This window comes from Fukomys damarensis, unplaced genomic scaffold (genome assembly GCF_012274545.1).
Source record: "Fukomys damarensis isolate Sample0158 unplaced genomic scaffold, DMR_v1.0_HiC HiC_scaffold_11, whole genome shotgun sequence".
Taxonomy (NCBI): domain Eukaryota; kingdom Metazoa; phylum Chordata; class Mammalia; order Rodentia; family Bathyergidae; genus Fukomys; species Fukomys damarensis.
Genome location: NW_022900923.1, coordinates 42353820 through 42378764, shown reverse-complemented (window position 1 = coordinate 42378764; position 24945 = coordinate 42353820). Strand labels below are relative to the sequence as shown.

Sequence of the window (24945 nt, the reverse complement as noted above, 5' to 3'; positions counted from 1 at the left end):
TCCAGTTAAGTCTTATTTTCAAGGAAACACGGGACCAAACATTAGCAGTCAGCTCTTTACACCCAATGGGTAGACAGCCACTATGGACCCAATCAAAAGCTAGAACGTAAAGGTCACTGTGGCATTTGGTGGAGGGGAAAGGAGCTTGAATCCCAGATGCCTAGGGTGATATTCCAGCTCTGTGACTCAGGACAAGTTCCTGGCCAACCACATGTGAACTCAGGATCAACTAGCACTTGCAGCCGGGCATGGTGGCACATGCGTGTGATCCCAGCACTCGGGAGGCTGAGGCAGGAGGATCACTGTGAGTTCAAGACCAGCCTGGGCTACATAGTGAGTTCCAGCTCAGTCTCAACGACATAGTGAGACCCTGTCTCAAAAAACAAAAGAACAAACAAACTAGCACTTGCGCATTATTCTGTGTCAAATATTGTCTGGCTTACATCCACAGAAGAGAGCACCGCGAGGCGTGTTGTAGTATGCTCCCAACACAAAGTTCCTAGGTAAAGAGGTGCGTTTTATACTCTCGTCTTTCCCCCAAGCTCTTTCAGGGCTCCAGTTTACAAACTCTTAGACTGGAATTTATACTTCCCATTTAATTCACTCTTCACCACATACAAGTATTTGTTTAAGTTTGAGATCTTGTCTAGTAATAATAGAAGCCATTATTTTTAATTCCTGGGTTGCACCTATTGCTCTCACGTGTATGACACAAAATGATTCCAAGTAAACAACATGATCTTCAATGAGTTTTTTTATCAGTACCGGGAATCAAATTCCCAACCTTGGGCTTGCGAGGCAGATGGTGGAACCACTGAGCTAAATCCCCAGCCCCAGTTGTTTTAACTGTTACGTTTTCTATAGTCTTCATTTGCATTTCAGCTCCGTTTCTTCCCCTTTACTAGCTTGGAAGATGTACCTGGAAGTTTCTTTCATTGAGAAATGAACTTCTGATCCTATCTTCAAACTCTATGCAAACCAAATTAAGACCTCAAAACACTTCCACTCCAATTAATTACCTTCCGATTTACATGTTACAGTTACTGAGGATTTTGGTCACGGCTACGTTTGTATCCCTATGAATTACACAGTGTTATCTTTACTAGCAATGCTTAGATTGAGCTACACGTTTGCCATTTCCTTCCTTCTTGAATTTCAGATCTTTCTCCTAAGTAATTTTTCTTCTTCTTCAAGTATTTCCCAAGGTTCACTGGGGCATGGGGGTGTATTGCTGCAAACCGTTGTCCCCAAAGGACTTTATTTTACCTACATTTTTAAAAAGCTTTTTATTGATGATAGAACTCTGTACTCGGTTATTTTCTCAGCACTTTAAAGACGTTATCCCCCATCTTCTGGGTTTTTTTTATTTTGTTGGTTTGTTTTGGGGTTTTTTGGTTTTTGGTTTTTTGAGACAGGGTCTCACTATGTAGTTGAGACTGATCTGGAAATCACTATGTGGCCCAGGCTGGTCTCGAACTCACAGCAATCCTCCTGCTTCAGCCTCCTGAGTGCTGGGATTACAGGCGTGCACCACCACGCTCAACTCCCCATCTTCTGGTTTTTATTGTTGATATGTCTGCTTGCCTTTTGGGGGGGGTGGTACTGTGGATTGAACCCACTGAGCGACATCTTCAACTCTTCTGCATTTTGATTCTGAGATAGGACCTTGCTCAGTGACTATGTTGTCCAGGCTGGGCTCCGACTGGGGGTCCTCCTGCATCAGAGATCCAACCCAAGCTTCGTGCTTCCTTCTCCCTCCCTCCTTCCCTCCCTGTCCCTCCCTCCCTCTCTCTCTCTCTCTCTCTCATCAATTAAGTCTCCTGTATTTCATGCCTGTATCTCATCAGTTCTTCAACACTGCTTCTTCAAATATTTCATGTTCCTCCTCCCTCCTGTCACCTTCTGCAGCATTCCTTACATGTATGCAGGGATCTCTTTTGCTCTACTCTGGGGGTCTGCGAACTATGACAAATGGCCCCACTCTGGCCTGCTGCCGCCAAGTTTTACTAGCAGGCCGTCCGTTCACATACAGCCCGGGGCTGCTGCCTGCAGCCTGAAACAGCAGGGTTGAGCAGTTCTGAGCGGGGACCATTTGGCCACAAAGCTTAAAATATTTACTCTCTGGCTCTTTACGGAAAAAGTTTGCTTTTCACTCTCCAGCTCCACTCTCTGTACCTCTCCCGTATTATTCATTTTTATCTCTTCCATCTTCTACATATTTTTGACAGTGATCTCTTCCAATTTACGAACTGCATCATCACCTGTAACGTGCTATTTCATCAGGCCCTGCGCGCGTCAGTTCTCAAAGGGCTGAGGGGTGGGGCTTGGGCTTCAACCCCTGGTAAGAACTTCCTCCAAAAGGGGAGATCACAACCTTCTAAAATGTCAGTTTTCTTTATTCCACCCTTCATCTTTAGAAGTTCTCTTCGGCTCTTTGTCACGTCTGCCTGGTCAGCTGTGTTTTCTCCAACTTTTTTTCAAATATCCTCATTTCTTTTAGCGTATGAAACACGTATTTCATTTTCTGTATCTGAAAACGCTGATACATGGAATTTCTGTTCAGTCTGAGTACAAGTTTCATTTCTGTTGCTCGCTTTCACTGGTAGAAAATTCAAATCAAAAACTGTACAAGAGGATGTAGATCAACAGCATCTCTTTACATGTGACTGGTGGGACAAAACCTACTACAAACAAACTACAAATAAACTACATATAATAAGCAGCTAAAAGGCACAACCTGTCATTATCTTGTAAAGTTGGATATTCACACACCAAGACCTAGCAGTTCCACACACGTGCACCAGAACACACAGACAGCAACGTCTGAGGCAGCACTGTTTGAACGGATGGGAAGGCTGCTGTCTTCGCCCGTGGAATTCTATACAGCAGTGAAAATGGATACATCTTACTGCTATTACAGGAAACCCGCCAGTCCTAAAAGTGTACACAGTATATTTTTAAAATAGGGGCTGGGGATTTAGCTCAGTGGTTTGGTGGCCTGCCTTACAAGCGCAAGGACCCGAGTTCGATCCCCTTACCAAAATAAATAAATAAATAAATAAAAAATCAGATAAAGCAAAACTAAACAATGTATTTCTTTAGACATATATATGTTTATCAACAAAATGGTGCCTCAAACCCCACACAGTGGTTGGCATGGGGACAGGGTAGAGAGGTAGGAAGGACACTTAGGTAGACAAAAGTTAATGACAGCAATCTGGTTTTGGGCTTGGGTTGTGGGTGCAAGTGTATTCACTGGGTAGTTAAAATGTATTAATAACCCACACAAATAAGCAGCAAGAGAACAACCTAGTGAAGAAAATGTGTTATGAACCATGAGTTTTGATGCATCTGATTTTGTACACCTGAGAAACAAGGAAAAAGGGATAAAGCTAGACATGACAGATTTAGAAGAAAACATGAGTATCTACCCACAAAATGTTTCAACCTGCATGATCAAAGCTATCAAAGGTAGCAAGACTTTCTTTCACTCCATTTTTTTTTTTTTGGTACCAGGGATTGAACTTGGATCCTTGTGCTTGCAAGGCAGAGAGCAGAACCACTAAGCCAAATCCCTGGCTCAAGACTTTCTTTCAGATGTGAACTTCTGTCCACAATTTTATTTCATGATCTAGTCATTCAACAACAGACCAGCACTCTAGGAGGCTGAGTCAGGAGGATCTCATGGTTAAGCCCAGCCTGGGTGACTTACCAACTTAGGGAGAACTTGTCTCAAAATCAATCAATAAATCAATAAATAGGGGCAAGGGATGTAACTCTGAAAAGGTCCTGGGTTCAATTTCCAGGACCGTAAAACAAAGCACCTGTCAGTTCTATATACAGCATTTGGAACATATTGCCTACTAAGAAAGAATCAAGAATCAATGAACCTGGGGATTCTGACCTGGGGATGGGGTGGAAGGGAGGTGAGATAAAGGCATCAGGGTGAGCTGTAGATCACTTTACTCTGGGGATCTGCACCGCAAGGGAAAGCAGAGCTCCAAGCCAAGAGACGCGGCCTGTCCTGGCTCCGGGCGAGGGTGAGGGCGAGTGGCAGAGTCAATCGCGTTCCACAACCCACCACCGAGGAGGCTCAGCTCTGGACGGCGGCCAGCCCGGGTCTCAGGTCTAAGCCGCCGTCTCCTCTCCAATCCAAACAGAACCGCCTGGGTGACATCCAGAGCTCCGCAGACTTCCGGGGCGACCGAGGGAGGGGGTGGCCCTGTCCCGCCCACACAAGGGTGGTGGCTGGGGCTCTCCGGCAGAGCAGGGAGAGGGAGCGAGGCCCTGGGAGGCAGTCCCGGCCCAGAAGACCCAAAGGCAGGCGGCCTCACCCCGCACCTGGAGCTTCACCGTAGTGACTTGCCCCTCCCCCTCCCCCTGGGGCTCCCCTCCCTCAGGGGCCCCCTTCCGGCCTCCCCGAAACAAAACCCTGGTTCTATGGCCTAGCCACAACTCAACACCTTCCTCCAGGGAGCCCCTGGCCCTGCCTTCACCACCCCCACCAGGGGGCAGGGCCTGGCATCATCCCTTTCATCAAGGGATGGCAGAGGGCCAGCTCGAAAACTGGGGAGACTCGATGTGAGGGTGGAAGACCCCGCATCTGGTGGGAGGGAGGCGCAGGGTGACCCTCAGCAGCTGGGGGAGCGCCTGTCCCAGTTCAGATTCCGAGCGAACAGCTCTGTGCGGTTAGAAACCAAAGACAGGAGGGCTCCGAGGTTAAGTGACTCGCTCAGGGTCATCCCGAAGCCAGTAACACGGTCAGGGGTGGAACTCGATGAAGGGACTCTTTGTACGTCCCGACTCCCTCCTCAGTGTCCCACTGACACTTGCAGGGGCTCTCCCATCCCCAGGGGGCAGGACGCACGACACCCCAGGTCCAGAGGGAGGGCGACAGTATAGCAGGTGGAGGATGCCTTCCAAACCCAAACCTCCCAGCAGTAGGGAGAACGGGGGGCTCCCACTACCGTCCTCATAAACACTGCCGGATGTGTTTGGAGGCGCTCTCTGGTGTGGTTATATATATATATATATATATATATATGTATATTTGGCAGGTTTGGGAATTGAACCCAGGGCCTCACACAGGCCAGCCAAATACTTTACCACTGAGCTGCGTCCCTGGTCCGTACCTGCTGATATTTTAAGAGAGTGAAAAGGCTCAATTTCAGCAGTTAAAAGGGCTGGCCCAAGATAACACACAGTTCTATTCCTATGTTGTTACAGGGGACTGTGAGGCCACAGAGGTGGTAAATGCAGAGGCCTCTGTTTTCATAATGGAAACAGAGCCTCTCCCTCCCCCCTTCAATGGAGTCGGGGATGGACTCTGGGTACAAAGTGGCTCCAGACCTTCCCTGAGTCACACAGCAAGGTGATGCCAGCTTGTAGATGGTCCAGCCCAGCCCCGAACCGCACATGTGCCCACATGCCTCGGACAAGGGTGTGTCTGTGGCAGAGGCCTTAGTCACTCTTTTTTTTAAAGTATTGAGTACTGAACCCAGGGCCCTACACATACTAGGCAAGCACTCTATCTCTAAACCTTTTTTTTTTTTGGAGACAAGATTCCTCTAAGTTGCCTAGACTGCCCTCGAACTTGTACTCCTCCTGCCTCAGCCTCCTGAGTAGCTAGGATACAGGCATACAGGCATGCACTACCTTGCTCAGATTTTAAGCAGCCAGTTGGTACAACCTTCCAGAGGCTGGCACTCTGAAGCATCCTAGCTGTTGCAAGGTGTCAACGAGGCCTACTGGATACAGACTCTGTCTCCACTGCACACACTAGACACTGTCTTTGCCGCCAGCCCTAGGTTTGTTAATCATCTTTTGGTTGGTGACAGCATCTTGACCTCCCTAACTCCTTTCTACCTTTCCCTCCCTGCTGCTTATGGATGAGCTTTTTTAAAAGTTTCTTTTCCTTGAAAGTATAGCTGTAAGAGTCGGGCATGGTGGCACATGCCTGTAATTCCAGCGCTCGGGAGGCTGAGACAGGAGGATGCTGTGAGTTCGAGACCAGCCTGGGCTACACACATAGTGAGTTCCAGGTCAGTCTCAACTACATAGTGAGACTCTATCTCAACACCCCCCCCCAAAGTATAGCTGTAGGGCTGGGGACTTAGCTCAGTGGTTCCGCTGCTTGCTTCGCAAGCACAAGGACCTCAGTTCTATCCCTAGTACCAAAAAGAAAAGTACAACTGTAAACCAGTTGCAGTGGCACATGCCTATAATTCGAGACTCAAAAAGGCTAGGGCAGGAAGACCACAAGTTTGAGCCTATCCTGTGCAACTTAGTGATCCTGCATTAGAATAAAAAAGAAAAAGGACTGGAGATGTAACTCAGTGCAAAGGCTCTGGGTTCAAGCCCCAGTATCACACACACAAAAAAAATAAATGAAATGCTGATAAAACACATCTAGCTTACATCCACCTGGTAGGAGAATGAAGGCAAGATAGGATGGTTCTCTCTAACCGGAGGCCAGTGTGAGAGCCCAGACCCAGGGAAGGAGCCCGCCGCTCCCCATGAATGAGTAATCCCACTGTAGGTTTACAGGGAGCCTGATTTAGGGCGTTCCACACCTTCTTTCAGAAAGCCTGGCCTTGAGCTGAGCCTGGGGAAAAGCCACTTTGCATTTTTAACCCACTTCAAATACACTTGGGCTGGCTCATCCTCTCACACTCTGGAGGAGGGTCCAGACGTGCAGAAGGGGAGGGACCTTCCCAAAGGCTCCCCAGGAGTTAGTTCCAAGCCTTCTCACCTCTCTGATCTGTCATGGGGTTCAGTCCTCTGCACCCCACCCAGGCTGGCTCCAGTCAGTCACTTTCAAGGCACAGCCTGGGGGCGTGGGCGTCTTTGTTTCTTTCCTACAACCACCCTGCCCTTTCCACTGAGCTGTTGCTGCACCATAAGGGCTGACTTGGGGCCAGTTCCTTAGGATGTAGGAAAATGCTCACGACACAGTGTTAGGTAGAAAAAACATGCACTCAATAGCTTGATAGTATGTTCCCAATTTTGTTTTTTTTAAAAATGTATGTACTAGGCCAAGTAAGCTGGCTGCAACTGTGGTCCCAACTACTCAGGACCCTAAGGCAACAGGATCTCTGGAGCCCAGGAGACCAAGGCCAGCTTAGTAACACAGTGAGAATCCGTCTCTCCGAAACAAAAATGTACATGCCTACATATATAAAAGAAGATGCACCAAAATGACTCAAAATATTAACAGTATATCTCTGGATTTATGGAATTTTATTTTTATCTTTTTGCTTTCCCAGGCTTTCTGGGATGACGCGTAGAAGAAGCACAGAGCTCCAACTCCAGAGCCGAGGGAAAAGGTTTGGATTGTACACCCTCCTCTTAGCAGGAACTTGGATAAAGTATCTTATCTCTCTGAACCTTGTTTTCTTTCTTTCTCTTTCTGAAGGGGAAGACAGGAAGGACACCTTCCTCGCAGGGCCAACATGAGGCAGAAATGAAGCCATGCAGTCCTAGCACCTGGCTTGGGGGCCGATACGTAGTAAAAATGAACAGTAAAGGTGAGTTATGTGTCTGTGTTACTTTTATACACAGGAAGAGGAAATATCCTTAAAAATTTTTTTGAACAACTTTGCTTAAAATTCACCATTTGTGGGGCCACAGGTTTAGCTCAGTGGTGCTGTGCCTGCCTCACAAGCACAAGGTCCTGAGTTTGAATTCCAGTACTGCCACAAAAAATTGCATTAAAGGGCACTTAGAAAACAAGAAAGTCTCCAGAAAAGTCAGCGTCACTGAAAGAGGCTGAAATCACAATGGCCCATAAAGCAAGTCAGGTTTTAGATGTGACAACATTCAAATGAAAAATGTTACAAGGGAAGGGTGGCAAACAAGGAGCCAGGACCATGAGAAATACAAAGCCGATGAGAGAATGCAGATTTTTTTTTCTTTTGGTCCTGGGGAATTGAACTCAGGGCCTTAGGAACATGTAAATTCTTGACCTACAACTGAGCCGAGCCACACCCCCAGGCTTAGATGTTTTTTGAAGAAAACAAACGCCACAAAACTGGCTAGGTCAGACCACAGGATAACTGATCAAACTACAAAGCAACAAGCATAAGAAAAGTAAACAAACCAGAAAATAGGAGGGAAAACCTGTGGTTGCATAAGCAGGGATGTTTGGCCTGGGTAGGGTATCAGAAGGGCCCCGGGCTTTCACAGGGTGACTGGGGAGAGTGGGAAACGGCCTGGGGCAGAAATTGGCCCCAAGTTACACAAAGGTCTTTGAGGATCCAGGCCAAGGGCCATCCCCAGGAAGCTCTGAAAGGCAGATGTTTACAGTCACAGGTGCCCAAGAGAAGGACCACGTGCCTGCCAGTGATTGGGGCAGAGCTGGGATCCTGGGTCTCCTCACGTGCACTTGAGGCGGTTCTGACCTTTCCACAGAACAGCCTGATCTGTTTTGTGCCAACAGCATAAGAAAGGCTGCACATGGGAAAGAAAGGAATTACCACCACCGCCAAGGTTCTCAATGGAGCCAGAGCCCTCCCACAGGATGGGGGACGTGGTACGGAGAGAGAGGAGGCCTGCAGGGGTCTCCCAAGCTCCCCACAAGAGTCTGAGAGGCTGGCAGGTGAAGAGCAGCTTCCTCAGACAAGGGTCCAATAACTGAGGGCCAATGGCAGACAAAGTCTCCCAGGACACTGGCCAGTACTTCTTCCCAAACCCCTAGCTGGGCAAGCGCGCTGATACCCAGACTATCACCCCATCCCAGGTACCTTTCCCTCCAGCCTTCAAAGTTTGACTTCCCCCATTCTAAATTACACATTCAAATGGTCAGAGACCAGGCAGACAAACAAAAATAAGTAAGACAGCTGGTGTGGTGGTGCACACCTGTAATCCCAGCACTCGGGAGGCTGAGGCAGGAGGATTGCTGTGAGTTCGAGCACAGCCTGGGCTACATAGTGAGTTCCAGGTCAGTCTCAACTACATAGTGAGAGCCTGTCTCAAAAAATCAAAAAAAAAAAAAAAAAAAAAAAAAAAAAAAAAAAAAAAAGAACATCAGGCAACCAGAGGGAGCTGGGGGCACAGGAGAAACTGCCCACCCATCTGAATGGGATAACAGCTATTTAGCTCCCGCTGACCGTTGCCATGGAAAAAAGGTAGGCTGATATCGTCAGGGCTTCAGTTTGGGGAAAATAGCAAAAAAATGTGGATTTCTATGTGAAATCTTCTTTTAAATTTCAGTAACCAACTATAATTAATCTGCAGGGTTGTTTGGGTAGGAGGCAGCAGAGAATTTTAGAGTTGAAATTGTCCTTGAAGTACATTTAGCCCAAACTCTTCATCTTACAATGAACAACAGGAAAAGGTTCAGTGAGCTCCCACAGGCAACAGAGCAACTTAAATGCCCAAATCCTGGGCCTCCTAACTGTCAGGCAGAGTGCGTTCCTGTAGACCACCTCTGTCAGGAGGCCTCGGAGATTATTTAGCTATGAGACGATGATGTGTTGACCACGGATGGCAATGGCGGGCTTGGAAAGAAAGTGGGTAAACTTTTTTTTTTTTGAGACAGGGTCTCACTATGTAGTTGAGACTGACCTGGAACTCACTGTGTAGCCCAGGCTGGTCTCGAACTCACAGCGATCCTCCTGCCTCAGCCTCCTGAGTGCTGGGATCACAGGTGTGCACCACCATACCCGGCGAAAGTGGGTGAACTTTACCATGGCCTTGGGGCAACCTTAAAGAATTTTTTTCTTGTTTATTCTTTTACCCATCCATCCATCGTTTACAGACCATCGTGCAAGAGGCCAAAGGCTGCCCACACTGGGCACACAGAGATGACTAAGCACCACGCCTTTTTCACGAGACTCCAGGCTGCTGAGTGGCTTGGTGAGAACGCTGCCCCGGCAACCACACTGCCATAGCCTTTTCACATGAACTCCCAGCGCAGGTTCACACCCTGGTCTGTAAGTCACTTCCTGTGCAAGCATCTGCCACACTGCTGAACACTATACTCGTGAAACTAGGCGAGGAGTAGAGAATGCCTCCCATTCTAAGAGAACCTGGGCACTTTAGTAAGACACAGGAAGCAAGGGCAAAACTGTGTTCAGTGACAGTTCCCTTCCAGCACGGGGAAGGCAAAAGAGGGTCAGGCACAATCCGGGCCCGGGAGCCACTTCACAGCAGCCAGGGTCTGCGTGGGTGCGAACTGGGGAGAGCAAGGGAGACTCCAGCCGGGGCTCTCCTGCCTGTCCATCCAGTGGCCCTGCCCAATTCCAGTGGCAACTGCCAGCTGACCTGTGTGGCCATTACAGCGTCTACGGAAGAACAGCAGCATCACACAGTCTCTTCCTTTTCAACAACAGATTTGCCAGCACAGGCTCTAAACAGCATCTACTCCCAGGAGAGGGAGGCAGGGCAAGAGCAGCAAAGCGAGGTGGCGGCACTTCTCCATCTTCCCCTCGCTTTATTTTTCCAAAGCCCTGGAGTCCGTGCCAAGAGGGTAACCTGTAACCCATCAATCAGAAATGATGGCGCCCCCAGGCCACCCCCGCAGGTGCTTTGCTGGATGCACAAGGCTGGGTACTCGGGCCTTTGAGTTACTAGGAAACAATGGGCTATGACCACTTTATTTTTATTTATTTATTGTTTTTGTACCAGGGATCGAACTCAGGTCCTTGTACTTGAGGCAGGCACCGAACCACTGAGCTAAATCCCCGGCCCTGTGACCACTCTATATATAAGTGCACTAGGTCGAAAGGTTAGCGGGGAACGGGTGGGCAGGCACAGATCCAACGAGCACTCTGTCACCTGCCCGTGGTCACACGGCTGGCCAGGCGGACAACCCAGCTCCACACGACTGTCCCTACACCTGCGCTCTTACCTTACCCCATCTGCTGGGACTGGCAAGGCTCCCTGGGTGATCTGGTACACAGGGCACTGCTGCAGGAATAGGGCTGGAAGGGTTTCAGGATTTGGTAAACTGACCCCTGGGGCTCAAAGCTCAAGAGGAAATTGGCATATCTTTCCCTCTGTCAGTAAAGGACCTCAGGATTCTATTTCCTTGTCCCAGTAAATGTATTTTCCAGTGCTAGGGAAATTTCCCTGCACCTGCTTCCCTCACAGGGCTAAGTGTCCTAGGTCAATGTACAAAACAGGAAGCAGAGGGATCTAGGGTCATACTTTCCTTTAGAGTTTTTCACACTGAAGGACAGGCACCTCATGTTCCTGGACTCTGGGTAACGCTCGGTGAGATAAATCAAACACACAAGCTTAAATACCACATGGTTTCTCTTATATGAGAAGCCCAAAGTATAAATAATTTAAAGGGCAAAATAAAAGATGGATAACAGGAAAACGGGGGTCTTTTGCAAATGGGAAGAGGACAAAGAGATGGAGGGAGGAGAGAGGGGAGGTGATGGAGAAGCAAAAAGAATTAAGACGCCTAAGTTCTCTCACCGACTCTCCACGACAGATGTAATCATTATACAGCACAGACATGTACTAATCAAAATTTAAAAATTAAAAGTAGATTTTGGAGGGGCTAGGGATTTAGCTCAGTGGTACCACACCGGCCTTGTAGGCCCAAGGTCCTGAGTTCAATTCCTGATACCAAAAAAAAAAAAAAAATGTAGATTTTTGGAGCTCAAGGACCAGAAACACAATCAGAGGGTGCCCTGGGGTATTCAGGGTGTCATTACTCAGGGCACAGGAAATTAACTTTTCCCTCTGACTCTGGGGAACCCAAAGTGTAGAAGTTAGCAAAGCAAAGTCCACTGAACGATTTTATACTTCTTATGTGCCAGGGCTATTTTAGAGCCTGAATATATCAGTGAACAAAAAAAGATTAAAATCCTTGTCCTCGTGGAAGATATATTCCAGGAAAATCAAAGTAAAATCATCTTTTTCTCCAAAGTACTGGCAATTGAATCCAGGGCCTTTGCATTGAGCTACATCCTTACCCTTTTTATTTTATGTATGTATGTATGTATGTATTTGGTATTTATTTATTTATTTTAGAGACAGGGTCTCACTACGTAGTTCAGGGTGGCCTTGAAATCACTATGTAGCCCAGGCTGGCCTGGAACTCACAGCAATCCAGTGCTGGGATGACAGCATGCACCAGCACACCTGGCCCTGTTGTTCGTTCGTTTATTTGTTTGCTTGTGACAGAGTTTCCCTAAATTGCCAAATTGCCCAGCCTGGGCTCCAATTTAGGATCCTACTGCCTCAGCTTCCCAGAGCACTGGGTTGCAGGTTTCCAGGAGGCGTTATTACATTGTAGAAAGGCCACGAGCCTGGATGTCACACAAGTCTCGATCTAGGGTCAGCCTGAATTTGTGTTTTCTCTTCTTACTTAGGAGCTACCAAGACAGCTGGTCTCCTTCCCATTGGCAGTTAGACGTGCTGGGGGTGTTCTTGAATTTGAATCCACCTAAGGCCAAGGCTTTTCCTGCCTGAAGACATCTGCTCCTCATGGCCCCTGGGAAAGGGACAGGCGGGGTGGCCAGGAGTGATTGGGCTCCACCCTGCTGCAGGAGGCCACAGATAATCGGAGGAGTGGGAGGAGTAGCTATGGGGCCTGAGCTGGAATCTTCAACACCCATCATGGAGAGAATGGCCTGGAGAGGCAGCCGGCAGGAAGGAAGGCGCTTGGACCTGGAGTCTGAACCTACTGCTGGGTCCTGTGCCTGCAGACAAAGAGAACGGCAAGCTCACAGCTCACTCTGGCTGCACTCTCGCACCCAGGTTCTGCGAAATTCCCCTGCGATCTTCTTAGAAAGCCCCCTTATACTTTTCCTCTGCTCTTTTGAGTGAGCTGCTGATCTCACCACCAGATGATCTCAAAGACAAACCCTGTACCTGACGCAGAAGGTGGTTGTTGTGACACAGTCTGAAAGCAGCTGTCATTTTGTCGACATTCAATAAATGCTGTCCAATCTCTCCGGGTTCTTGTCAATGAGTCAGTCACTCAGCAAAAGAGGAAATCCATAAATAGGCTAGACTTAAGTTGCTTATCAGCCTTCTGTTTTATGAATTCCTTTATTAATCTGTAAAATGAAGATGACTAGTAGTGGCTTTTTGGTTGGCTGGGACTATTAACCGAGAGGATCCAAGTTCAATGCCAAGCACACTGTTAATGAAGGTCGCCTCCCATCACCGGACTCATTGTGATTTAAAATGCAGAAGTGCTGCCTTAGGTCTCGATCTGGTCCCAGAGGGAAAACTGAGAAGGGAGGCAGAGGGGGAGCTTCACCTAAGCGGGGTGCAGTGGTGCACGCCTGAGATCACGGCTACTCAGAAGGCCGAGGAAGGAGGGTGGCAAGTTTGAGGTCAACCTGGGCAACTCGGTGAAGCCCAAACTCAAAAGGGGAAGGGAAGGAGGGTGTCGCTGAGTGCTAGAGAGCTGGCCGAGCTTGTGCAAAGGCCCTGGGTTCCACCTCCACACTGAAAAGGAAAACAGCTTCACATCCATCTAGGTCTTTAACATTTATGCGCTTTTCCCTGTGATGTCTCGTTCATCTGTCACAGCTTTATAGGGCACAGAAAGGAAAGGTCACATCATACACATATTTGATGGAAGAGAAAACTGAAGCCCAATAAACAGGCTCAGTGCACGCCAGCCGAAGCTCAAGCCTCTGTTATACCACACTGCCTCAGAAAGTAAGCTGCAGGGGCTAAACTGAGAAAGATTTGAGGAGAAACTGAGTGTTTCTCTGAAAGCTTGTTTGATTGGCTGTTTTTGCAGGCACCATCTGGGTCCTTTGTGGGCAACCTAATGAGTGATGCAGTGTTTCTGTCCCATCGGAGGGCCGGAGGAAGCCCTCGGGGTTATCCAGCCGCGAGTCTAAGGCTCAGGTGTGCCTCGCTGTCCCCAAGTCAGGGGCTAAGGGTCAAAGACTCTTGTCAGCACCTCCTGTCTCCTGGATACTGTGTGTCCTCAAACCCTAACTTAGCAGCTGGCATATGGCCTACACTCACTTTAAGTCTGCTGAATGAATGAATGACCGACGGATGACAGGCTGTCTGGCGCTAAAATCAGCCTGCATCCGTCGTCACAGTGGAGCGGCTGCACCCTGCTGACTCTCAGTCCCCAAATCAGAGCTCCGTGGCTGATCTCCCTTAGTCAGCTGCCGAGGAAGGCTCAGAGACGCAGGCACTTGCCCGCCCTCCCTCCTCACTTCCTCCGACCTCTCAGAGGAGCCACATCCTGAGGAAAGGGCAGGGCCGGGGACACCCAGGCTGGAGGAAGGCTCTGCCCACTTCTTCCCAGACTTCAACACTGCCCTGCTTCTCCTGCTCAAGGCCAGTGTGCAGGGAAATTGGGCAGAGGAGCTGCCCGGCTGTGAGAGCGGCGCCAGGCAGGCTTCCTTCTTTGCACTTTTCTAATTGCTAATGACCTTGAGTCTTACTAATCACAGCACAGTAGCTCTATGGTTTCCAGCATCTTCCTTGCAAAGTGCTCCTGGCCTAAGCCTCCCAGCGCTCTCCGTGTCCTGTGTGGAGACACTGGGTACCCAGGGGCCTCGATGACAATCCAGGTCACTCAGGGAAGTGCTGGTGGGGATGCAGACCTGGACGGGCGAGAACTGGGCTCCAGCCCCGGCTCTCCCTCAAAGGAGCCCAGTGTCTTTGGCAAGGTGCTAGGTTTCCATCTTCTCACTTGTGAAAGAAGGAAATTGGACCATTTCTCCAGCTCTGTCCATAGGACCCACCTCCCCGTCCAAGGTCAGAAAGCTCCTGTAGCCTGGATGCCAGCCGTGCCCGTCCTCTCATCCTAACAGATGCCCTACAAGCACCTCTCACGAAGAAGGCTGTAGTACAGACGGCAGGGAGGAAACATCAAAAATCATCTTAATGGTCCACGAGTGCCGGGACAGCAGGCAGTTAGCAGGCTGCCGCTGAGGCCAGATGCCATCCCGCCCGTGACACCAGCCAGACGGCCGCCCTCACTGCCAGAGCATGTGGCTCTGCACGCCACTCAAAGACCGCCATCCGGACGGACACAGTGGCACCGCCCTCCTCCCAGCCTCCTCTCTGCCAGCCTCTCTGTTCCTATCTATCCTTTCTCCTCCTTCAAATCCTGCCTGCCTGGCAGTCGGCTCCTCCAAGAATAAACCAGTTGAGATCTGCCAAGTTCTAGCCTCCCCCTCCCCATAAACACTTCAACTCCCAGGTCCCCCATTTCGGTGCCCCAGCCGTGACGTGGTCAGGCCTCCCCGCAGGGGCTGAGGTCCAGTGTGAACTGCTGTCCTTGTCGGCCCGCAGGTGGGGGAACCAACTCGCTTCCTGCGAGTTACCTCCATCCTCGGCTGCCGGAGAGGTGAAGCCGGGCGTGCTGGGCACAGGCATACTGGGTACCCCCTCTCCACCCTCGGAAAGCTGCCCTGGCCAGGGCAGGGAGGCCAATGCAAAAACCTGCCTGGGAGTCTGAACAAGGGCTGGGTCAAGCGTGTCAACCTCCAGGGTCAAAAGCCTGCCTTGAGGGGAAGGGCACACTGACCCCAGCAGCTGGTTGCGTTACCCCATTTCTCCTAACCCAGCCCACGGTTCAGAAGAAGCCTTCCTAACCTATTCAGCTCACAGCACTGACTGCAAGCCCTGATGCCCAATGTCTACTAATACCTTATACATTTTTTTACAATGAGTGTGTGTTGGCTATTCAGTCCAATGTCTACTAATATCTTTAGGCTGAGCCATACAAAATTTAACTTCCGGCTGCGGACTTAGCTCAGTGGTTGCCGAACCTGACTCACAAGCACAAGTCCTGAATTCGATCCCCAGTACAGGAAAAAAAAAAAAAATTAAACTTCGTCAGTTTAAAAGTGGCTGCATGTTGACAATTTCATATCTAGTAAGTGTTTGAGGCTTGTGTTTCCCAGAAGAAGTAAAGTCCCTGAAGGCCTGGACTTCTCTACCTCCAGTCGGTTCTTTTGTTTTGTTTTGGCTTTCTGGATTTGGACACAGCAAACACGTAGCCTGATAAGGACTGAGTAGGTGCTTCCTAAGCAAAATTCCAAGCAGGTAGAGGTGGAGAACCTAGAAATGACCCTGCGTCCAAACCTCAACAGTGGCTGTCCAGAGCAGATGGTCTCCTGGCTGTCATTCTGAAGAGAACTGTGCTAGGCTCTATGGTTTAAAAAAATTTTGGTTTAGGCATTGAGAGTTCTAGCCCTTTATTTTCCATAGAGCAGGATCTTCAGCCAGAAGTGTCTGCATTGGCAGCGTAGGTCTAGGTTACAGGTGACATTGGGGAGATGCAGGCCTGGGGACACCACCCCTTAGCCAGGTCATTTACTTGCAGGAGCCTCAATCACCAATGCTGACTCTCAGTCCCACCCTCTTCCAGCAGCCCCCAAGGCCCACTGGAACCAACGCCTCCCTGACTGCCCGCTTTCTGACTTCCTGCTCCCACTACCAGGCTCCCCAGCAAGACAGAGGGCGCAGATGGTCAACAGCCTCTCCTACTTCAGTGCCGAGTCCTCCTGGCCTACCTCCAGAGATTCCAGGGAGAACGGAGAGGGATGAGCCACCAAAAGCCCGTCTCTCTCTTAACAGAGCCAGGGCACTGTTATTTAGTCACTGACGGTGCAGCCAGGACCACCTGGAAGGCCCTGCTTAGCCCAGGTGTGAAGAGGCTCCCAGCACACACAGCCAGGTCCCCTCGCCTAGTTAAGAGAATTCAAAGGGACATGGGAGGTAGGTCCGCAGCAACAGCCCTCAGTCCCGGAGGTCCCCACCGTCCTGCCCCCACGCACTGCCCCGGCCCAGTCGGCCCGCTTGTCAGGCGGGTGCAGTGGGGGACCGCCCAGGGGCCCCCACTGAGTCTCTGTGCTCCTGAGGGACCTAGGAAAGATGCTCCTGTGGGTCAGAGCTTTGGAAGACAGGCGAGAGGAGTCCAGCAATCTAGGAGTCTTTCCTCCCTTTAGCTCAGAATGTCAAAGTTCAACCTAAAATGTTGAAAGGAGGCATAATAAGCAAATACAGATCCTCCATTTAAGATTCACCAGCTGTTCACATTACCTTCTTTGGGCACACACACACACACACACACTTACACACTTTTACTGAACAATCTGAAACTAGTTTGTATACATTTTGCCTCTAAATACTTTTGTGTACTCTCAACTGGGCCTGGCAGTTACACACCTGTAATCCCAGCAGTCTGGGAGGCTGAGGCAGGAAGATCACCAGTTTGAGCCTAGCGTGGGCAACTTAGTGAAGTGCTGACTCAAAATAAAAAACAGAATGAGCTAAGGATGTAGCTCAGTGAGAAAGCCCTGAGTTTGACCCTCGTACTGATGGGGGAGTGGACGGGCACTTTCTATATTCTGAAAACAAAGACATTCCTCCATAAAAATCACATTACTGTTATCACACCTAAAAACCTTAACAATAACCACATATCATCTAATATCTATGTTAAATTTTCCTGGGCAGGGATGTAGTTCAACGGTAGGACACTTGGGACATGAGACTAGGAATCAATCCCCAAGACCTAAAAAGAACGACAAATAAACTTTTCCCACTTGTTCTTAGACAATCATTCTTCCCAAGTTCCAATTAAAGTTTCTACATTGTATTTGGCTAGAATGTTGAATATCTTCATTTTCTTTCAATTTAGACAGGCTTTTGCCTCCCACCTTTCCCTTACAACACCTAGTTTTTGTTTTTTATGACATTTCTGGAGTCTTAGCTGTGACACAGAATGGCTTACAGTCTAGATTTCTCTTCGTGTCTATGTAATTAGGAAGGACAAATTTTTTTTTGGTACCGGGAATTGAATTCAGGACCTCGCACTTGAGAGGCAGGCGGTGGCACCATTGAGCTAAATCCCTGGCCGAGGAAGGACAGGTATGTTTGCTGAGAACCCAGAGAGTGAGCTTGAACTTCTTCCTGCAGGGGGTAAGGGGGTTGCCCCACTGCTGATGTCCGGCCAGTACTGTGCGAAGAGGTGCACTCGCCCTCCCCACTGAGGGAAGAGAGACCTGAGAGGTGATACATGGTGCTGTGGGCTGAACGTTGGCCTCCCTTCCAAAACACCTTCCTAGGGCCAGGGATTTAGCTCAGTGGTTCTGCTGCCTGCCTTGCCAGCATAAGGTTCTGAGTTCAATCCCCAGTACAAAAAAAAAAACGTCTGAATACCCAAAGTAAGTAGGTGGTACTGGGAGGCAGGTCCCTTGGGGCTGATGAGGTACAATGCTGGATCCCCCTGAATAGGATCAATGCCCTCATGAGACACAAGAGTCTCAGTGTTTGTCTCTCTCTCTGTCTCCCCAACCCCCTGGCTCACTTGAGGCTACAGGAGAAAATAAACCAGGAAGCAGAGCCCTCACCAAACACCAGATCTGCTAGTACCTTGATTTTGGCCTTTTAGCCTCTGGAATGATGAAAAATAAATGTCTATGTTTAAGCCAGCCAGTCTGTGATGTGTGTTAGACCAGCCTCTCACCCAACAGTTTTATAATCCACTAGTGAGCTTAGCTTGAATCACCTATGATAAGGGGCTGTAAATCAGTTCATTTAAGATTCCACCAGGGGCTGGAAGAATGGAGAGCTGCTGACCACGAGGTACAAAGTTTCAGTTAGAAAGAGTCAATTTCTGTGATCTATTTCAGAGGACGGTGACTTCAGTTAACAGTGTGATGTGTTTTGAAATTGCTACAGCAGTAGATTTTAAACGTTCACACCACACACACACACACACACACACACACACGTAAAGATAAATATGTGAAGCAATGTTAATGATCTTGACTTAATCATTCTATACTGTATACATGACACCCTGTAGCATGTTCCATAAACATATACAAATGACTTGTCGATTAAAAATTTAATTGTTGAAAAGTTCTAGTACTACTTCTACATTTGATTAGCTGGCACTGCTGTTAAAGTTTTTTTCTCCCTGCTCCACCTTGACCCTTGTTTTATTTTTTATTTTTTTGGTACTGGTGATTGAATTCGGGACCTTGTGTTGACCCTTGTTGACTGTCAGGCCTCCTCTCTCTCTCTGTACTGGGGATTGAACCCACGGGCTCTGGACTAAGTTACATCCTCAGCTCTCTCAGACTTCTTATTTTTTCTTTTGCAATAAGGTCTCCGTAAGTTGCTAAGTCACCCAGACTGGACTTGAATTTGCCACTCCTGCCTTAATCTCCAGAGTTGCTGGGCTTATATGCTGTTACAATTGCACTAGAAGTTTATTTTACACTACTACAAGCCTCAGAATATTTTGAAACTTCATTCACCCTTTCTGATGCTCAGGCTGCCCCACATTTGCTTGGCGGGAGCCTCTTTAACCTGCTCCTGTGACCTTTGACGGGAACAAAGAAGCTGTAGCCTCTGACACAACATGGATCCCGTGTACTTTTCCAGCCTCTGACTTGGAATCAGCCATTTTCTAAGAAACGCTGGTTTCTTTTAGAGAAAAGTGGTACTTGGAAATGAAAATCCAGGCGCTAGACATAGCATTGCTTCTGGATCCTTTTGACGGCTAGATCTAAAGAGATACACAAAGAACCACCGGCTGCTTCCTCTCCTCCTCTGCTCTGTCTTCTCCCTTCTTCTACAGGAAGATCCTGACCTCTGAAAATATAACTTGCAAAGGGTTACTCCTTTGCCTCTGGCTACAATAGGCAAAACATTGTTTCCAATTTATGACACCAATACTTCAACTAGTAACTACTTACAAACTAAAGTTCTTTGCAGTTATTTTTAATCCTTAGACTATATATCCCACTACAGACTTTGAAAACCAGGCTTGGTGGTGCACACTTTTAATCCCAGCACTCTGGGAGGCAGAAGGATAGCAAGTTTGAGTTCAGCTAGGACAATTTAGAGAAACCTCATTTCAAACCACAAACAAAAAGGGCTGGGGAGGCAGTTCAGCGGGAGAACATTCCCTGTATGCACGAGCCCCTGCGTTCCACCCTCAGCACTGCATAAATAAATAAATAAATAAAATGTTTTAAAGAATATAGACTCAGTGTTATGATTAAAAATTACTTGAATTCTTTCCTTTGTAATCAAATTGCTATTCAGTTAGTCACTGCTTCGGTTGCAGTCAGATTTAGGTCTGGGTTTTTCTTTCTTTTGGATTTAATTTTTGAACCATGTAAATATTTTAATCAAAATTATCTGAAAAGCATAACCCAAAGCAATGCATTGTCAGAATTCTCCTCCACTCTGTTCTTATCTACCCTCTATGGGAAAGCATTTCAAATGATTTATAGTTTATCTTTCCTGTGTATGTCTGTCTGCAAAAACTCTTTATTTCTGTTTTCTTACCCCAAAGGTGGCATACGACATACATTCTCCTGCATCTTGCTTGTTTTTAACTTAGTAACATATCCTACAAGTCATGTCGTATCAGTTCATGGGCTCCTGTTCACTTTCTTGGCTGTGTAGTACTCCACTTAGCAAATGTAACATTATTCACTCAACCAGGCTCTTAATGATGGGCATTTGGATAGTTTCCAATGATTTCCTACTACAAATTTGCCTTTAAAACTCATCTTATAGTGTCAGAGATGCTGCCACTTGCCTCACAAGTAGAAGGTCCTGAGTTCAACCCCTGGTACCAAAAAAAAAAAAAAAAAAACCAAGAAAATATATCTTATAGAATGGTGGTGGCACAGGTCTGTAATCCCAGCACTTGGGAGGCTGAGGCAGGAGGATGAGACCAACCTGTGTTTATAGTGAGTTTGAGGCCAATCTAAACTACACAGTGAGACTGTCTCTGAAAACCAATTGTCATATAAAGCTAAACAGCACTTGGGAGGCTGAAGCAGGAGGGATTCAAGTGGAAGGCCAGCCTGGGCTATGCGGGGAGTTCAAGGCTGCCATGAACTACACAGGGAGACAATGTCTCAAATCACCAAAAAAAGAAAAAGAATCACTTTATGTATATGTCTCTTCCTATCAGAGAATACACGTTAGGGATAAATTTCAAGAGGTAAAAGTGTTGGGCTAATGTGCATACAATTTAGTATTGCTTATGGGGTTGCACTGGTTTATAACCCCACGTTGATTTGCAAATTAGGTGGATCTTGCTGTGACATGTCCTGGGCTGAGTTCCCTTGAAGGGAGCCCCAGTCCTTAGCTTTGGTAGAAATAAACAGCCTACCATTAGCTGGGTGAAGTGGAGTACCGCTGTAATTTCAGCACTCAAGAGGCTGAGGCAGAAGGATTCCAAGTTCAAGGCCATGCTGGACTATATAATGAGACCCTGTCTCAAAAAAATAAATTAAGAAAAAAATAAAAAAAAACTCTACCCAAAACCCACTCACCTTAAATGGGGGCATGAAGGAAAGGGAAAGAGGCCTCTGAGTTCACCACCCTAATTCATCTTGAGCGAACCACCCCCTCCCCAGCATTCGGGTTAGAGTCTTAGGACGCGCAAAGGAAAGACGGTGCTGAAAACGACCCAGAGAAGAGTGAGCAGTGGAGACAGAAGAGGAGAGGACCTCACCCTCTGAAGCCCAGGTTCTGCCCTTTGTCCAGGGGCCCCTATCCACAGCTCCTCCTCCTGCCTCCGGCTGCAACCAGGTCCTGCCTGGTTTCCCTGCAACCCAAGTTCCGGTGGCTGAACACAGGCTTGGTTTAAGGCGGAGGAAGAAGCAGATCCCGGTCATTCCTGTTTCAACATCTGCAAAGGAAATAAGTCAGAGGTGCAGGGACGGCTCACATAAGGCAAAGAGAAAAGAGGATGCAAAGATGCTGGGAGAGGAAGAAGAGTACAAACCATTCCACAGGGCCCCACAGCCTGCTAGATCGCTGTGACCTATAGCAAAGGGGAAATGATACGGCCATCATGGAAAACAGTATGGAGGCTCCTCAAAAAATTAAAAAAGGGCTGGGGTGTAACTCAGTGGTTGAGTGCTTGCTTGGCATGCACAAGGCCCTCAATTGAGGGCCCTCATTGAGTTGGCTCCCCAGCACCACACACACACAGACACACACACACACACACACACACACACACAGAAATACCGTATCACCCAGCAATCCTACTGCTGGGCATATATTCAAAGGGAATAAAATCAATAGGTCTAAGAAGTACTCCCATGTTTATTGTAGCATTCATGATGGCCAAGAAAACGGAAACCACCTGAGTGCCCATCAACCTGTGAATGCATAGAAGAAATGTAGTGTAGGGCCGGGGACCTAGCTCAGTGGTTCTGCCACCTGCCCAGCAAGCGCACAGTCCCAAGTTCCACCCCCAGTACCAAAACAAGCAAAAGAAACTGTAGGGTACATGTACAGCAGATTACTTTTAAAAGAAAGCAACCCTGTCACTTGTGACACAGGGAAGGAACTAAGCCAGGCACAGAAAGACAGGTTTCACATGGCTTCATTCATACATGGAATCTGAAAAAAGTTACTCTTACAGAAGCTGAGAGTGGAACAGCGGTTACCAGAGGCCTGGCAAGAGTAGAAGGCATGGGAAAAGCAATAGCTACTAAATTACAGTTAGCCGCAAGAAGCCCTTCTGGTGCTAGGGAGTAGGGCTGCTACAAGCAATGCACTGAACATTCCAAGAAAACTAGAAGAAAGGATTTTGAATGTTTTCACCACAGAGAAATGACAAATGTTTGCCAAGACAGATACATTTTCCCTGATTGGAACATTGTACAACCTATATATAGCAAAACATCCCATGTACCTGTGTATGCAATTCTGTGGCAATTTTTAAAGTATATAAAGTTTAAAGATGTATTTTATAAAACATGTATTAAAAAAGAACGAGAAGCCAGGGATTTAGCTCAGTGGTTCTGCCACCTCCCTCCCAAGCACAAGGACCATCCAAAAAAAAGAAAAGAAAGAGAAATGAGGAACCCAGTGGAAAAAAAGCTGTGGGTCTAGTCAGACTGGGCCCTGGGCCTGGCCCTTCTCACCCACTTCATCCCCACTCAGCAACTGAGGACAGGAAACAAAGCCCTGGGAAGCAGGAGCCGGGTGGGGAGGCCTGGGAAAAGGAGGAGCGGGATGTCCCCAAAAGGTCCAACCAAGCGGCTTTCCAGGGACCTACAACACATTCCTCACCTCCCTCCCAGCTAGAGGAGGCCTGGAATGGGCCTGGAGTGCTTCTCCTGGGATGGACAAGGCTGACCCTCAACGGAGTTGCAGGGTCCAAGGTCAAGAGACCTAAAAGAAAAGAGGTCCAGGAGGGCTGCTGACAGAAGAAGCTAACTGGGACAGTTTTGGGATGAGGGGGGCCTGAGCTGCTAACAAGTGGGTGCTGGGGCACCACTGTGCTGAGCACCCCAGCTCCCTTCTTCTCAGGACCTTCTGCAAAGTGAGTGAGAGAATAAGGCTTCCTGAAACCTTGGCCCACAGGCCTTCATCCCCCATACCTGACCTCGCTTCTTGCAGCACCCACACCTTGGGCAAATGCCGACTGCTCTATTCCTGCCCCTACCTTGGGCCTCCCATTCTGAGTTTCATCTGGCTTCGGGGACTGCAGCATTGGACAGATCTGACTCAGCCCCTCCCTCCCGGCAATATCTGGGGAGTAGGCGCCCCATCGTAGAGGGGAAACAGAGACCAGAAGACAAGCTAAGAACCCCTTCCTGTCTCCCTCCACCAACCAGGTCGACAGCCCGGATCCTCCAAACTGCCTCTTCCCTTCAGGACACTCTCTGACCAGTGCCTCTGACGCCTCCGTGCTGGGCGCTAGGTCCAGGCTAAGGCAAACTGTGCTCCTTTCTCTTGACCTTGATCCAGGGACAAGGAGGTGGGAGAGGGAAGGGGAGGGGACTGAGGCTCGGTGGGGCTGGAGGCAGGAAGCCTCCACACCCCAGCCCCCAGCGCTAAGTGCTTCCTCCAGCACCGCACCGAGTACTCAGACAGAGGCAGGGCTCCGAGGGTGGAGCGGAGCTGTGGGAGAGGCTGACACAGGGTGGGGCCGCAGAGGCAGCGGGAGCAGGAGCCTCGGTTTGCGGCACCATCCATCCTGCCCCATGGGGTCGGAGCCTGGGAGAGCAGATTCTCTGGACACCCAAGGGCCAGGGCTCAAAGCCACGGAGTAGGTGCCGCAGGGCCCACGGAGCGGGGTCTCTCCAGTGCTCTGAGCAGTGGCTCGGAACCCACCTCTAGTCAGGTATGGACATAGGCAGGAACGTGGGCTGCGGTTCCCAGGATGAGCGGTGGAAGCGGTGAGTTCAGGGTTGTACCCCTGCCAAGACTGGAGGAGGACTCCCTCCGAGTAGCAAAGAAAAGCATTTCCCCCTTCTCCCTACAGAACACGGGCGCCGATTCCGTGGGCCCTTGCCCACTGAGGAAGGCCACGTTCCCTCCCAGATCAGAATACAGGCAGAGGAGAGCTGTCTGCTCTGGGGGTGCCAATCACTAAGTGCCTCAAAATGAAAGCTGGTTGCGGCTGCTTCCCAGACCCCCTTTTAAGCTCTCCCCGAGGTCCTTCTGCTCCAGGTTCTCGGTCAAGCCTTTCCCCTTCCTCCAAGCAGACTAGCTGAGCTGCACGCAGCTTTTCTCTCCCCTAGCCTCACTCCGACAGCTCTATCCGCTCCAGGTTTAGGACTCTAACCTCCGGGTCCCCTTTTCCAAGCTGCCACCACCCCTCCCACTCCAGAACGGGCCCCTCCGCCACCAGTCTCGTCAAGGTGGGTGACCCGGCCCTCCAGCCCGTGTTGGCCTCTTCCTGCCCACCTCCTCACCCTCCATACCCCGGACCCCGCTCTATTCCATGTCCCAGCCTGGAATGGCCCTGATCTCTTCCCTTCCTTCCATTTTAGGAGGACCTGTAGCAGTCGGGGTCACGAAACCGGAAAGGCAGGAGCAGGGGCACCGGGAGGTGGGTGTGGGGGCTCCGGCCAGGCCCTCCACCGGAGGAGCAGGAGGAGGCGGCGCGGTGGAATGGATCTGTCCTCCCTCCCTCCCGCAGCGGCAGCAGTGGAGCGCCCGCCTATTTCTTCATCTGACATTCTCCCTCGCGAGCCAGCAGGCGCGGGCAGCTCG

At 49.1% G+C, this 24945-nt stretch overlaps 1 protein-coding gene across 7 annotated transcripts in view; it reads right to left on the bottom strand.

The window, feature by feature from the left end:
* Positions 1–24945, bottom strand: part of Atp2b4 (ATPase plasma membrane Ca2+ transporting 4) — an 89979-nt gene that overhangs the window by 63906 nt on the left and 1128 nt on the right. Inside the window, exon 1 of one of the 7 annotated variants that reach the window (XM_010645032.3) lies at positions 24729–24906. The exons of the other annotated variants lie outside the window; for them this stretch is intronic. The gene's annotated coding sequence lies outside the window, so the exon portion shown is untranslated. Of the gene's footprint in view, positions 1–24728; positions 24907–24945 lie in introns of those variants that run through there. 7 annotated transcript variants of the gene reach the window in all.